Source organism: Scyliorhinus torazame, chromosome 10, assembly GCF_047496885.1.
Source record: "Scyliorhinus torazame isolate Kashiwa2021f chromosome 10, sScyTor2.1, whole genome shotgun sequence".
Lineage (NCBI taxonomy): Eukaryota > Metazoa > Chordata > Chondrichthyes > Carcharhiniformes > Scyliorhinidae > Scyliorhinus > Scyliorhinus torazame.
Window position 1 is genome coordinate 235821808 of NC_092716.1, and position 16362 is coordinate 235838169.

Below are 16362 nucleotides of genomic sequence, written 5' to 3' on the forward strand. Positions count from 1 at the left end.
GGAGGGAGAATTCAGAATTCTCAGCTGGTACGGGAATTGAACCCGCGCTGCTGGCCTTGTTCTGCATCACAAACCAGCTGTCTAGCCCACTGAGCTAAACCAGCCCTTGGGTCCTCAGCGCCGTAGACCCAGTGCTAACCACTGCGGCACATGCCGCCCTCTCCTGGCAATTTTCTATGTTGTCGGGTAGATGCCAGTGCTGATGTTGTACTGGAACAGCTTGGTTAGGTTTTGGTTAGTTGTGGAGCACAAGTCTTCATTTCCATTGTTAGGATGCTGTCAGGGCCTTTGGTGTATCTGCTCACAGCAGGCATAGATTCTGCTTCTTCTGACATCAATGTACATTATAAACACTCTGAGGTAATCCAGGTATGAATCCAGCCACATCTCCAAAACCCTGCTGGGATAAAATTGGGGCAAGTAGACGAGCCATCTACATTTTGAAATTTCTTAGACATTTGTGGATGGGATAAAAATGTGTGGATTCAGTCCCACTCCACTCTCATTCACTGCCTTACTATCAGCAGGACATTCTTTGAAATAATATTACACCAGTTCTACCCTGAAGATAGTTTATAAATTATATTAAAAAGCTGGCAGCACATAAATGTCTTGTACACCATTGCCACTACAACATGTTTGATTTAATATGTTTTGAAATATGAAACATCATAAGCCAAGGATAAGTTGTGGAGGATAATTTATGGAAATCTGTCAATGAATCATTGTGAGAAAAATCTTCTTGAAGCTCCTCACAGGCAGCTTATCCTACGGCCAGTGTTCCCCAGTGTTCCCTGTATACCTGTCAGTGTTCCCCAGTGTTCCCTGTGTACCGGTCAGTGTTCCCCAGTGTTCCCTGTGTACCTGTCAGTGTTTCTCAGTGTTGCCTGTGTACCTGTCAGTGTTCCCCAGTGTTGCCTGTGTACCTGTCAGTGTTCTCCAGTGTTCCCTGTGTACCTGTCAGTGTTCCCCAGTGTTCCCTGTGTACCTGTCAGTGTTCCCCAGTGTTGCCTGTGTACCTGTCAGTGTTCCCCAGTGTTCCCTGTGTACCTGTCAGTGTTCCCCAATGTTAGATATGTACCTGTCAGTGTTCCCCAGTGTTCCCTGCGTACCTGTCAGTGTTCCGCAGTGTTCCCTGTGTACCTGTCAGTGTTCCCCAGTGTTCCCTGTGTACCTGTCAGTGTTCCCCAGTGTTCCCTGTGTACCTGTCAGTGTTCCCCAGTGTTACCTGTGTACCTGTCAGTGTTCCCCAATGTTCCATATGTACCTGTCAGCATTTTATGACTAATATAAAGTGCTTGTGTGAATGTGAAGCTCAGAAGAACATTAACGGTGCACTGCAACGATTAGTTAGAAAATAGAATGTTCAAATGTGTATGTGCATCGCCACCTCTTATGTTTTTAATAGATTGGATTATTCCAGTCCTCTTCCACACTAGTTGCTAGGGATTGTGGTGCAGAAAATGGTTGATGTTGATGCTACTTAGTGCAGATTAAGCCATGCCACGTGATTTGCAACTGTTATCCCTAAAAAGCAAGGTTAAAATTATCACTAAAAGAACAAAAGCTGTGCAAATCCATATTTGCAAGAAAGAATTGAAGGGGTATAAATGAAAATATAATAATGACAACTTGATTATGGTGTCACTTTCAGTGGAATCTTTGGGGCAAAGGGAATCTCAGCCGTCAGCCTCATATTGCCTCAAATAGTGGGGGCCCACCACATCCTGTGCCAATCAGGCATTTGACAGGCAAGCCCCTGGCCTTCCTTGGACTCAAGGACCCCTCCTACCAAGAGCTGCCGGCCAAGCAAAGGCTGGCAGTTCTGTTGATTGGCAGTGCCACTGGGGAGGTGGTGGTTGCTGCCGGTGTTTGTTCAGGGAATGCTTAGTGCCCAGCCTGTGAAAGAAAAATCACTCCGCAAGTTCCTATTTTAGCCAAATCATCCGAAAGACACATTCAGTCATTCATCATCCACCAGAAAAGAGTGTAGTATTTTCGATGAAATAGGAATATTGATTTTTTTTTTTTGTTTGCAAGTGTAAAAGCTGTCCAAAGCCAAGGTAAATGTGTTTCGTGCTTTTACTAAATGAGCACAGAGGGATTTTTCCACATCTTGAATATAGTTTCATACTCAACACTAACCAAGAGTTATGCTCTATTCCCCAGTTCATGGCTCGGCTAATGGTTTTCCTTGAAGGATGCAATGGGAGGAAGGCCAGTCAGACTTCACTAGGCTAAGCTCTTTTATTTTTCCACCAAGGCATTATATAATAGCTATTGAAAGAAACGTAAAATAGAAATTGTAAGCTTTTGTTTCTGCCGTGCCAGGAGTACAGGAGCAAACCACGACAAAGCTTTCGCTGCATGCTAATCAATGTTCTCTTGTCGCTATTTGTGGTAAGGAAAGGACTCGGAAAACCAACGGGCAGCAGAGTGGGATCTCTCTGGAAAGCTCAGCACTACTTGTCACCACTAGAGCTTAAGTGCTTTACAAAGTCTCTATCACCTTGTGATGGACCACTGCAGCTTTCAGAGAAAATCCCTTTTCAGTTCCAGGACATGATATAGTGTAAAAGCCATTGGAATGAGTGGAATGGCACATTTTGTGCTGGAATCTGTCAGTTAAAAGATGCAAAAATGTGGCTGAATCTTCGAGGTTTATCACACTCAAGGAATCCATTTAACCTGCTTTTTCGGAATCTTTGCCAGAGCAATCCAACTACTCAGATTTCTCCTCATAGCTGTTTATCTATCATTCAGATATCTACAGTTTACCAAGAACAGATCAGATATTCCTCCCGACATAGTGAGAGACAATTTCCCATCGACGAGCCCTTATCGTTGCTTCCTGAACCAGGGGCGTATTCCCCAATGTCCATTGCCTTCTGAGGCAGGCAGTTCAAAAGTCACAACCCACTGGGAGAAAGAGTTCTCCTCATCTCTGCCTTAAAAGGACGACCCCTGATTTTAAAACATTGTCTCCTAGTTCTGGACTCACCCACAAGAGGAAACATCCTTTCGACATTGACCTTGTCAAGGCCGTTCAGGACATTATAAGCTTCAATCAAGTCACTCGTCACCCTTCTAAACTTAAGTGGAAACAAGCTCAGTCTATCTGACTTATCCTCATAAGACAACACACTCATTCCAGGTATTTGATTCGCTCCGCGTGATATCAAGAAATGAAGTCAGGTTGAAGTCACTGCCTGCTGCAAAGGCTATGGGCGCAAACACAATTCTGTCAATACTTAAATAGATAAGTCCCCGGGACCTGATGGGATTTATCCTAGGATTCTCTGGGAGGCCAGGGAAGAGATTGCTGGACCTTTGGCTTTGATTTTTATGTCATCATTGGCTACAGGAATAGTGCCAGAGGACTGGAGGACAGCAAATGTGGTCCCTTTGTTCAAAAAGGGGAGCAGAGACATCCCCGGCAACTATAGACCGGTGAGCCTCACGTCTGTAGTGGGTAAAGTCTTGGAGGGGATTATAAGAGACAAGATTTATAATCATCTAGATAGGAATAATATGATCAGGGATAGTCAGCATGGCTTTGTGAAGGGTAGGTCATGCCTCACAAACCTTATTGAGTTCTTTGAGAAGGTGACTGAACAGGTAGATGAGGGTAGAGCAGTTGATGTGGTGTATATGGATTTCAGCAAAGCGTTTGATAAGGTTCCCCACGGTAGGCTATTGCAGAAAATACGGAGGCTGGGGATTGAGGGTGATTTAGAGATGTGGGTCAGAAATTGGCTAGCTGAAAGAAGACAGAGGGTGGTGGTTGATGGGAAATGTTCAGAATGGAGTACAGTCACAAGTGGAGTACCACAAGGATCTGTCCTGGGGCCGTTGCTGTTTGTCATTTTTATCAATGACCTAGAGGAAGGCGCAGAAGGGTGGGTGAGTAAATTTGCAGACGATACTAAAGTCGGTGGTGTTGTCGATAGTGTGGAAGGATGTAGCAGGTTACAGAGGGATATAGATAAGCTTCAGAGCTGGGCTGAGAGGTGGCACATGGAGTTTAATGTAGAGAAGTGTGAGGTGATTCACTTTGGAAGGAATAACAGGAATGCGGAATATTTTGCTAATGGTAAAGTTCTTGAAAGTGTTCATGAGCAGAGGGATCTAGGTGTCCATGTACATAGATCCCTGAAAGTTGCCACCCAGGTTGATAGGGTTGTGAAGAAGGCCTATGGAGTGTTGGCCTTTATTGGTAGAGGGATTGAGTTCCGGAGTCGGGAGGTCATGTTGCAGCTGTACAGAACTCTGGTACGGCCGCATTTGGAGTATTGCGTACAGTTCTGGTCACCGCATTATAGGAAGGACGTGGAGGCTTTGGAGCGGGTGCAGAGGAGATTTACCAGGATGTTGCCTGGTATGGAGGGAAAATCTTATGAGGAAAGGCTGATGGACTTGAGGTTGTTTTCGTTGGAGAGAAGAAGGTTAAGAGGAGACTTAATAGAGGCATACAAAATGATCAGGGGGTTGGATAGGGTGGACAGTGAGAGCCTTCTCCCGCGGATGGAAATGGCTGGCACGAGGGGAGATAACTTTAAACTGAGGGGTAATAGATATAGGACAGAGGTCAGAGGTAGGTTCTTTACGCAAAGAGTAGTGAGGCCGTGGAATGCCCTACCTGCTACAGTAGTGAACTCGCCAACATTGAGGGCATTTAAAAGTTTATTGGATAAACATATGGATGATAATGGCATTGTGTAGGTTAGATGGCTTTTGTTTCGGTGCAACATCGTGGGCCGAAGGGCCTGTACTGCGCTGTATTGTTCTATGTTCTATGTTCTAATACTTCTGAATATTTGTATCCAGAACTAATCATGCCCGAACCAAACTCTTTCAGTACATCTGCAACACTGGCATCTATTTGCCAATGTCCAATTTTTATTTAATTCCTCCACGGGTGCCCAGGTATTTCCTGTCCAGTGAAAACCTGATAAATCCAACTTGGCCAAGTACCACCTCATCAATCTATTCTCAATCACTAGCCAAGTGATGGTAATTGTCATCGATGGTCCTGTCGAGCAACATTGACACTCAGCCTAGTCAGTGCCAACTCATGACCTCATTACAGTTTTGGACCAAACATTGGCAAAGGGGCTAAATTCAAGTGGTGATGTGAGAGCGACTGTCCTTGACATCAAGGCAGCATTTGGTTAAGTGTGGCATCAAGGAGACCAAGCAAAACTGGAGTCAAACATACAAACATATGAAATAGGAGCAAGAGTAGGCCAATTTATCCCTTGAGCCTGCTCTACCATTCAATAAGATCATGTCTGATCTGATTGTGTTTTGAGTTTTACATTTCCATCTATTCCCAATAACTTTTAATTCCTTTGCCTGGTAAGAATCCATCTACATCTGCCTTAATAAAAGCAGAGTGCCAATGTCCCTCTAAGAGAAAATAAATTCTCCTCATCTCTGTCTTATATGGGGAACGCTAATTTTAAAACAGTGCCCCTTCGTTCTGGACTCACCTACTAAAGGAACATCCTTTCCACATCATAGAATCCCAACAGTGCAGAAGGAGGCTATTCGGCCCATCGAGTCTTCACCAACCGTTCAAAAGAGCACCCCCACCTCAGGCCCACTCCCCGCACTATTCTTGTAACCTCACCTAAACTTTGGACACTAAGAGGCAATTTAGCATGGCCAGTCCACCTAACCTGCACATCTTTGGACTGTGGGAGGAAACCCACGTAGACATGGGGAGAAAGTGCAAACTCAACACAGACAGTCACCCAAGGCTGGAATTGAACCTGGGTCTCTGGCGCTGTGAGGCAGCTGTGCTACCATCCACCTTGTCAAGGCCGTTCAGAATCTTATATACTTCAATCAAGTCACCCTGACTTTTCAAAACTGCAGTGGAATCAAACCCAGCCTGACCAACCTATCCTCTGTAGAAATTAGGGGGAATATTCTCCGCTGGTTTGAGTCATGCCTGGCACAAAGGAAGATGGTTGTGGTTGTTGGAGGTTAACCACTCGGTCCAAGGACATCACTGCAGGAGGTCTTCAGAATGCTGTCCTAGTTATGCAGCAAGGTAGCACAAGTGGATAGCACTGTGGCTTCACAGCTCCAGGGTCCCAGGTTCGATTCCCCGCTGGGTCACTGTCTGTGTGGAGTCTGCACGTTCTCCCCGTGTCTGCGTGGGTTTCCTCCGGGTGCTCCGGTTTCCTCCCACAGTCCAAAGACGTGCAGGTTAGGTGGATTGGCCATGTTAAATTGCCCTTAGTGTCCAAAAAGGTTGGGACGGGTTATTGGGTTACGGGGATAGGGTGGAAGTGAGGGCTTCAGTAGGTCGGTGCAGACTCGATGGGCCGAAAGGCCTCCTTCTACACTGTATGTTCTATGTTCCCAATCATCTTCAGCTGCTTCATCAGTGACCTTCCCTCCACCATAAGGTCAGAGGTGGGGATGTTCACTGATGATCGCACGATGTTCAGCACCATTCGGTGATGTGTTGGGTGTTCTGGATCCGTGGAACACATACAGGCCACCCACACTTAAAATAGTGCAACACTATTTTATTAAGTTAGAAACTGTTGAACATACTTTCACTGTGGGTTAACACAAGGTTAGATTAAACTAAAGACCTATGCCTGTCCGAACCAGTCTATGCACTCAGCACATGGTGAGGATCTGTGCTGTAAGCTGTAAGCTCTGTCCTTGTAGGAGGCTGCATCCCGAATGAGCGGGAACGCTGATGCCCCCTGTCTTTATAGTGAGTGTGCTCTAACTGGTGATTGGCTGCGGTGTTGTGCGTGTTGATTGGTCTTGCTGTGTGTCCATCAGTGTGTGTGTATCTGCACCATGATATACTGGTGTGTATTATGACATTCACGACTCTTCAGATGCTGAAGCTGTCAATGTCCAAATGCAGCAACAACACTCAAGATGCTCAACACCATCCAGGACTAAGCAAACACGTTTTTCTCCCACCCCATTCATCACCTTAAACATTCACTTTCTCTGCCTCCGACACACTGCAGCAACTCATCAAAACCTGTAATCTCTCCCGCCTAGAAGGACAAGAGCCGCAGACGCATGGGAACACCACCACATGAAGGCTGTCCTCTGAGTCTCAAACCTGCTGAACTTGGAACCTGCATCACCTTCACTGTCGTTGGGTCAAAGTCCTCGAACTCAGTGCCTAACAGCACTGTGGGTGTACCTACACCACAGGGACTGCAAGGCGGCATGGCAGCACAGTGGGGGCGGCATGGCAGCACAGTGGCTAGCACAGTTGCTTTGCAGCTCCAGGTAACCAGGTTCGATTCCCGGCTGGGTCGCTGTCTGTGTGGAGACTGCACGTTCTCCCCGTGTCTGCATGGGTTTCCTCCGGGTGCTCCGGTTTCCTCCCACAGTCCAAAGATGTGCAGGTTAGGTGGATTGGCCATGCTAAATTACCCTTCGTGTACAAAATGGTTAGGTGGGGTTACGGGGATAGGGGCGCAGGTGTGGGCTTAGGTAGGGTGATCTTTCCTTGGGCCGGTGCAGACTCGATGGGCTGATGGCCTCCTTCTGTACTGTAAATTCTATGATCTATGGTTCAAGAAGACAGCTCACCAGCACCTTTTCATGGGCAATTATAGATGGGCAATAAATGTTGGCCTAGCCAGCAAAGCCCATATCTGGTGAAGGTGTAAAATGCAGAGTTAATTATCTGCTGTTGAGCCAGATTGTTGGAAATTGTTGGAAACTTGCATAAAAACTATGAACAATTGACTTGCTTACTAAAACTCTGGTGCAACATCAGGATCAATGTTGTGAAACATCTGTTTACAAGATCACTGTCTCCACACTCCCGATATTAACTAATAAAAGAATTGTCTTTTGTTCAAAGCCATGATTCACTGACTACTTGCACTGTTTAAATGGTCATTTTCTAATAATATCTTAGCAAATTGAATAATTTTATAATCAACTGAGTAACTTCAAACAAATCCTGAAGAAATAGCGTTATTTGAAAAACTATTCATAAACTGCAGATAGGAAGTGGGAAATATTATTAAAATATGAATCCATAATATTAATCCACGGTAGCACAAGTAGCTAGCACTGTGACGTCACAGCGCCAGGGTCCCAGGTTCCATTCCCCGCTGGGTCACTGTCTGTGCGGAGTCTGTACGTCCTCCCCGTGTCTGTGTGCGTTTCCTCCGGGTGCTCCGGATTCCCCCCACAGTCCAAAGATGTGCAGGTTAGGCGGACTGGCCATGCTAACTTGCCCTTAATGTCCAAAATGGTTAGGAGGGGTTATTGGGTTACGGGGATAGGGTGGAAGTGAGGGCTTAAATGGGTTGGTGCAGACTCGATGGGCCAAATGGCCTCTTTTTGCACTGTATGTTCTATGTTCTATGTAATATACCGACTCCCTCACCCAATTTAAAAAAAAATTCTCAATCTTTCTTTCAGATGGATCGGATTGGCTGTTCAAGCCCCGCGTGTTACCCCCGTGTTAAAATAATTGTGAAATAATCAAAGTTTTCATTTATTCTGTGCGTATTCAGTATTAGTCAATTAACAGCTGGAACATGGTGGAATTATGCCTCAGCATAATGTGAAACCCAATGCCAGAAGTATGATAACCCCAAACAAATGTTATACTGTAAACAATCGATAAACAGCAAACTAATCGAAAGTTGCATTAACCAAGCACAGTATGGAAGAGGAAAGTTGATTCAGTGAATATGAAGCAGGTGCACAATACAAAGTTCTCATGGTTATCTGTTACTTTTCTAATGATAACATTTACGGTCTAACATATGTTTACTGTCAAATCGGTCCTAATCACAGAATTTACAATGCAGAAGGAGGCCATTTGGCCCATCGTACCTGCACCGGCCCTTGGAAAGAGCACCCTACCTAAGCCCATACCTCCACCCTATCCCCACACCTCCACCCTATCCCTGTAACCCCACCTAACCTTTTTTGGACATTAAGGGCAATTTAGCAGAGCCAATCCACCTCGCCCTGCACATCTTCGGACTGTGGGAGGAAACCGGAGCACCCGGAGGAAGCTCACCGGACATGGGGAGAACGTGCAGACTCCCCGCAGACAGTGGCCCAAGCCAGGACTCGAACCTGGGACCCTGGCGCTGTGAAGCCATCGTGCTAACCACTGTGCCACAGTATGGCACAGAAGCGGATTTTTGTTGCTTGGACCAGGAGCCTTCTGGACAGCATTAGTTCACAGGTTTTCACGTTAGAAAACTAGCTTTAACAGGAGAACCACTTGACTGTATCCGTCCAAGTTAGACCATTGGTTGCATGCTGATTTTCGCCCTGAGCGGTCCATTCCTGATGGCATCGCAAACGTTCACACTGCATCAGCTGAGGCTGTTGAATGGATTGGCAACCTCAGCACCAAACTCTACAACTGCTTCTCCAGCCCTACGAGCATCCCATCATTTACATGATAACTTGAAACGCAAAAACCTGCTGCCTTTACAGTTTTGCGAATTATCTTTCTCTTTCCAAAATCAGACAGAACCTTTATTGAAAATATTGAGGAAACTGTGAATGGAAGAACTGCTTCCTCACGTTTTTCTTCAGTCGCGGAAAAATGACATTTGAAAAAGTTAGCTTCATTCATCACCTGATGCTCAGTTATCTAACTGTATTGATTTAATCATGGTTATCAATGCACAAGGAAAACTTTCTTTCCGTCGGACCATTCCATTTGTGTACATTTGGGCCGCTATCTACCGGCCTCGCCGCGCTCGACTCGGAAACGATGAGGTCAGTAAATTTACTGGCCTCGTCACGCCTCGCGAGATCTAGCGTGATCACATGAGACTTCGCGATCTGGATCCTGCCCACAATGAACGAGACCTAAGTTTGCATGTTCAAGTGTGCAGTCTGGCTCACTTGAATATGCTCCTGCCAGAGTTTCTCAAGGTGCGGGGTCTAACTGTGCCTCGTAGAGCCCGAGCGAGCTCCGTTTCGTACTGATCCCGATCAACGTGGATCAGGTCGAATGGCACTTGGGAGGTGTCTCCCAGGTGATCGGGCGTCCCTGGGTGGTTGGACTCTGAACTGGTGGGTACTCTGTTACACCTGATGCCACCTGGCCACTGTGACACTGCCAGCCAGTTGAGCACCCTGGCAATTCACCCAGGTGCCACCCTGGCACTTCCAGGGTGTCCAGGTGACACTGCCAACCTGGCAAGAGCACTGTCAGGGTGATAGCCTGGTATTGCCAAGGTGCCAGGGTGGCATTTTGCCCATGCTTGGGATTGGGCCCACGGTGCCCTGTCCTTATAAGGTCAGATGCGGGAGGCTTGAGGCCCCCTCATTGGTAAGTTGGTGCGTTGAGGGGTCCAGAGACCCTGGTGGGGGTTCAGAGATTGGGGTGCCATTTAAAAATGGCGCTCCGATCTCTTCCTGCACTGGCAAGCAGAGCTCATTAGTGCAGGAAATGGGACTAAATGCGACCTTGGCGGGGCGCTCCTCACCGAGGCCCAGAAATGAAGCAGAGTTCCATTTAATAGCGGGGTTGTTCTCGCTACTGCAAGCACCGGGAAACACCCGGCTAAACGCGCCCAACATGGGACTCTGTTTCATTTTCATGAAGTGGCGCCTTTGTTCTTTGATGAGACATTTACAAGGGAGAGAATAGCACAATGGAACCATGCAAGAGTTATTACATTGCAATTCACAATGAACAATTAGTATGGAGATTTTGGCTGAGATTTTGAAAGAGACCTCCACCACACATTGAGCTAAGGGCCGGGATTCGACGTTAGTCTACGGCGGAATCGGGAAACGTGATTCGGCGGAGAATCAGTTCTGACGGCAAAATCGCGGAAGCCGCCGATTTGCCGCCAAATTGCAACTTAGACAGTGGCATCAATGTGTTCCAGAACGTACGTACAGTAGACACTGTTTGCATATCATTAGTGGGCCTGACCCATTATTCCCCGGGGCCTCCGTGATTTTCTGCCTCTGATGGGCCGAGCTCCCGATGGCGCGGATCACTTGTGCTTTTAAAAATCGTGAAACCGGCGTGGCAGCTGCTGGGGAGAGGGGGCACGGAAAGTGTCCAATCTGGCCATAGTGGACGGGTACAGAACACCATTGCCGCAGCCAGCAAGGCCGCCATGCAACTCTGCACACCGCTAACAGCCCACTTTGAACTTAATGCCATGGGTCGTATAGGTGTCCCCCCCAGAACGCCCCCCCCTGGGTGCCCTCTGGCATTAGCCGGCCCATCAGCTGTATGGGTGGGCTCCAGCACAAACAGTGCCATCTTTTTGGCTGGGATCAGTGTGTGTGGGGAGTGTAATGTGTATGTGCGGCTGCAGCTTGTTAGCCTCCCGACTGTCAAACACGGACCCGGCGAAACCCGCACCATTTTTCATTGGAATCGATTGTTCCATGCGAGCCCCTTATTAGTAGCGGAATAGGTCCAGGTGTGGTGCCAGTTTTTTTGTTGTGAAAGTCCACGAATTCTGCGTTGGCGTCAACACTTAGCCTCAGGACCGGGGAGTCCTGCCCAAGGTCCATACAAAATGTGTCGGAACACCATTGTTGAAAATCTATATTTGAGACAAGGTTCAGCTTTTTGTTAAATTCATAGTTGCATAAGAAGCTATTTGGAAAACATATTTCTGCTATCTGAGTTCTGCTACATAGTCATGTGCATTAGTTGTATTGTAAATTCAGTCTGAGTATTGAAAGCTCACAAGTATCTGAAGGAGCTGTTACTCCTGTAGGTGGCAGTGCGACATGTATTTTCAATCTGAAAGCGATAGTCATTGTCAATGTTCAGGTACGCAGAGGGAGAAGTCAGAATGTCCAATTCACCAAATAATAATAATAAAAAGCACGGTTTTCGGGGCTTGTGGGAGGAATCCGGAGCAAACGGAGAAATCCCACGCAGACAAGGGGAGAACGTGCAGACTCTGCACAGATAGTGACCCAAGCCGGGAATCGAACCCTCGTCCCTGGCACTTTGAAGCAACAGTGCTAACCACTGTGCTACTATGCCGACCATTAAGGGACAATTTAGCGTGGTCAGTCCACCTATCTCGTACATCTTTGGGTTGTGGGGGTGAAACCCACGCAGACACGGGGAGAATGTGCAAATTCCACACGGACAGCGACCCGGAGCCAGAATCAAACCGGGTCTTCGTCGCCGTCAGGCAGCAGTGCTAACCACTGTGCCACCGTGCTGCACCCTTGGTCTGCTCCATGTAATATATCTGGCAGTTTCAGTAAAACGTGGGTAAGTGTGAAGTTATCCGCTTCAGACGGAGAAACAGAATGGCAGAGTATTATTCCAACAGGAATAGATTGGGAAACGTACAAAAGGGACCTGGGTGTCCTAGTACACCAGTCACTGAGAGCAAACAAGCAGGTACAGCAAGCAATTAGGGAGGCAAATGGCACGTTGGCCTTCATTGCAGAAGGACTCGAGTACAGGAGCAAGAATATCCTGCTGCAGCTGTACAGGGTATTGGTGAGACCGCACCTTAAGCACTTTCTGCAATTTTGGTCTCCTTAAGTAAGAAAGGATATACTTGCCATAGTGGGAATGAAGCAGAGGTTCACCAGACTGCTTCGAGGGACAGGAAGATTGACAGATGAGGAAAGATTGGGTAAACCCGGCCTGTATTCACTAGAATTTAGGAGAATGAGAGGGGATCGAATTGAAACATATGAAATTCAAACGGGCTGGACAGACTGGATGCAGGGATGTTGTTTCCTCTGGCTGGGGCTGTCTAGAACCAGGCGTCCCAGTGTCAGGATACAGGGTAGGCCACTTAGGACTGAGACGAGGAGAATTCCCTCACACAGTGGGTGGTGAACCTGTGGAATTCTCTACTACAACCGACTGTGGGGGCCAAATCATTGAATATTTTTTAGAAGGAAATAGATTTTTGGACTTTAAAAGGTGTCAAATGGTATGAAGAAAGTATGGTGCTGAAATAGAGGATCAGCTATAATCATGTTGAATGGCGGAGCAAGTTCAAGGGGCTGAATGTCCTCCCCCTGCTCCTATTTTCTTTGTCTGTTTGTTTCTACGATGCAGATTGAAGTGGACAATCTTTGAAAGAGAGAGGATCTGGTGGTCACAAGCCCAGCTCAGGGTTGACAGTGCCAAGTTTAATTACAAACTGTTTAAGAATGAGGCAGCGGGCGTGATATGAAAATAGAATTAGCGACAAAGGTGAGGGTGAAGCAGAAATAAAAATCCGCCAAACTTTACCGGCTTTTCCCGCCGGTGGGAACCTCTGGCGGTGGTGGATGTGAACAGTGAGAAAACCAGTTGACAACGGCAGGATTGGAAGATCCCGCTGCCGGCCAATGGTGGGCCACTTCCTCCGCCACCGCAAAACATACCATGAGGCGGGGACGGAAAATCCTGCCCCCGATCTTCAATCTTATCAATGATTAACTAGAATGATTGGAAGGTTGTTGCTCTTGCAAGTCGAGATGCACAAGCAATTGGATATCATTAGGTAGGGGAGAGACTGAGAGAAATGTGGCTGGGATGTAAAGCTCGGTGCCATCAGCTTACCTGTGAATGTTGGCTTTTGTGCAGTTGATCTCAATAAGAGCCAGTGCAGTTCGAAGCCAATAGAAACGTCAGCAGAAGGTGTTTGATGTGGAAAGTTTGAGATCAACTGTTTTGAATCTGAGTAAACGGTAAGTGTGATTGTGTTTGTAATGATAAATGATAGTCTGGTTTCGTATTGGTTTTGGACATAGGGAGAGCAACATGTCATTTGGCCCCTCAACCCAGTTCCACCATTTATTTAGACAGTTAATCTGTACTCCAACTCCATTCATCCCTTGCTTAATATCCATTGATATCTATTAAGACCCAGGAAGCTGAGAGGTAAGGTGATCATTATTATTTACGGTCACAGAAAGTCTGCGACGGTAGCAAATATATTTACAGGGTGCAGTCTCGTTGAGACAAACAACATGCCGGTCCCTGTCCAGGCCACCTTTATACAATGTTCTTATGAGCCCCAGCTGGACAGGCGTCCGCCCACTAGCGGGGAAGGTACTCATGGTATCCCCATGGGACTCATGGGGGTTATTACAATATCCTTGTCTCATCAACACCTATCAATGTAAGTCTTCAAAATTTCAGTTGACCCCGGTATCCACAGCCTTTTTTGGGAGAGAATTCCACATTTTACTACATTTTAGGCTTCAAAAGATGGCAAAAATGAGGTGAAACGTTGGAGTTATGGATCCTGGCTTGGAGAGAGGCAGGAGCATTCTGGTGGTAATTGAATTACACAACTGCCCCATTGATATAACTGTGGTTTTCTCTACTTTCAATAGATGGTACATTAGGCTGTCAGTAAATTAGGCTTCCAATTGAATAAATGCTCGAAAAAAGCCAGTTAACGAGTTTAAATGCAGAGAAATGAGCCCCTTGACCTGAAATTAGTCGAGGATTATGTCGACTCAGAACTGCGGAAAATACCAAGTGGAGAAACAATGGTGTAACAAGAGCTCTTGAGATTGCATTGTGTATGAAACAATGAGCTTTGTTGACTGAAGTCATTACAGCTTGCTGCATCACTTATCTGAATCCGAAGAAAAATTCAGTCACTTAAAGGTTTCACAAAGACATATTCTCTGGATTTTAGTAATCCTGGCAGATCCATTTTGATTATGAATCCCAAACTGCAGGTCAACCATCTCCTAGGACAGCAGGTGTTATTTATTTCACAACGTGGGTGAAAGGCCAAAACGAAGGGGTAGCTACATTTTCCAATGAGACCAAGAGAGGGAGGGAAGCGAGCGGTCAAGAGGAGTTGGGGAGTCTGCAAAGGGATATAGACAGGTTCAGTGAGTGGGAATCAATCTTTCAGTTGGAGTACAGTGTGGGAAAATGTGAACTTGCTCACTTTAGCAGGAAGAATAGGAAAACAAAGATATTATTTGAATAGAGAGAGATTGCAGAACTCTGATCTGGGTGTCCTGGTATATTAAGTTGAAGGTAGTATGCAAATACAGCAAGTGATAAGGCAAATGTAATATTGGCATTTATTGCAAGAGGAATGAAACATAAAAGTGGGGAGGTTTTACTGCGGCTGGAATACATCTGGAATACTGTGAGCAGTTCTGGTGTCCATGAGTATGATTTAGCCACAGCTTTGCTGTGAATAGCGGGAAAGGCCAAAATTGAGATCCGTGCTAGGCCCGAACCATTTTGAAATTCACCCGGCCCGCTCCTGATGGCGAATTCCAGATCTCGCCCAAAAAATGGCGAGAAGGTCAGTAAGCCTACTTTGCAATCATTTCAATCTCATTCGTGAGATTGAAGTCGAATGCAGAGGCCTCCGGTGAGTCAACCGGCTCTCCAGTGAGAAGTCAAGCGGGCGTCGTTTAGTACTCCTTTACAAAAACGGAAAGCTGGCGCAATGGCCACCGAGGGGAAGTGAGGAGGTGAGTGCCTTGCAGCTAAAGAGGCAACCGGATCTGCTGCCCCAGGGCTCAGGCGAGGGGAGCTTCAGGAGTATGGGGTTGCTCAGGGGCTGGAGGGGTCCAGGTCAAAGGTCAGGGAGGGTGACAGGCTTTGCATCTAAGGCCTTTAAGCCATCTTTAAATATTGTGGAGATCAAGAACAGGGGCAATCACAACTTCAGCCTGTCCGGCCTACCAGACTGTTCCAGGACAGATCCATGCTGCAACTTCTGTCATGAAAGTCATGGGGGATTTTGGCATTCGGGGATGGAAGACTTTTCTGATTGTCAGTCTCTCTCGATTCCTTCCAGATACAAATATGTTTGCTGGTGTAGATCCCGTGGAGGCTGCCCACGCGGGCTGATGCTGAAGACGGACGCAAAGCCGTCGCAGGCGGAGGCGGCACGACATGTGCAGGGGGCCGCTGCACACCCTGAATTCCCGGCTGCCCATCAGGCAGAGGAGGGGGCCAGCGGGGAGTTTAGCAATGTGCCAAGGTGTACAGGAGCTGTTGGTCCTTTCATGAACTGATGGACAGCATATGCTGCAGAAGACTGTGTCTCAATAGAGAGACAGTGCTGCACCTGTGCCACGTCCTTGCGCACCCATGGAAGAGGTGGACACCCTTTGCTGGTAGCCATGAAGTGGTCATTGCAGCACTAAGCCTTTATGCCACTGGGTCATTCCAGGGTGTGAGCGGGGACCTGTGTCACATATCGCAATCCTCAGCCCACAGATGCATTCGGTAGGTGACAGATGATCTGTATGCCCAGGCATCAGATTATATCACCACCATTCTGGATGCACCAGGCCCACCAAGATGCCCAAGCTGCAGGATTTGCTGCCATCACAGGGCTGTCCTATGTCCAGGGGTCATCGATGGCACACATGTTGCCCTGCGAGCATTGAGGC

The 16362-nt window shown here is 47.0% G+C and overlaps 1 long non-coding RNA gene across 2 annotated transcripts in view; it reads left to right on the top strand.

The window, feature by feature from the left end:
- LOC140384675 (uncharacterized) overlaps positions 1–16362 on the top strand; it is a 345004-nt gene that overhangs the window by 233534 nt on the left and 95108 nt on the right. The window lies entirely within an intron of this gene.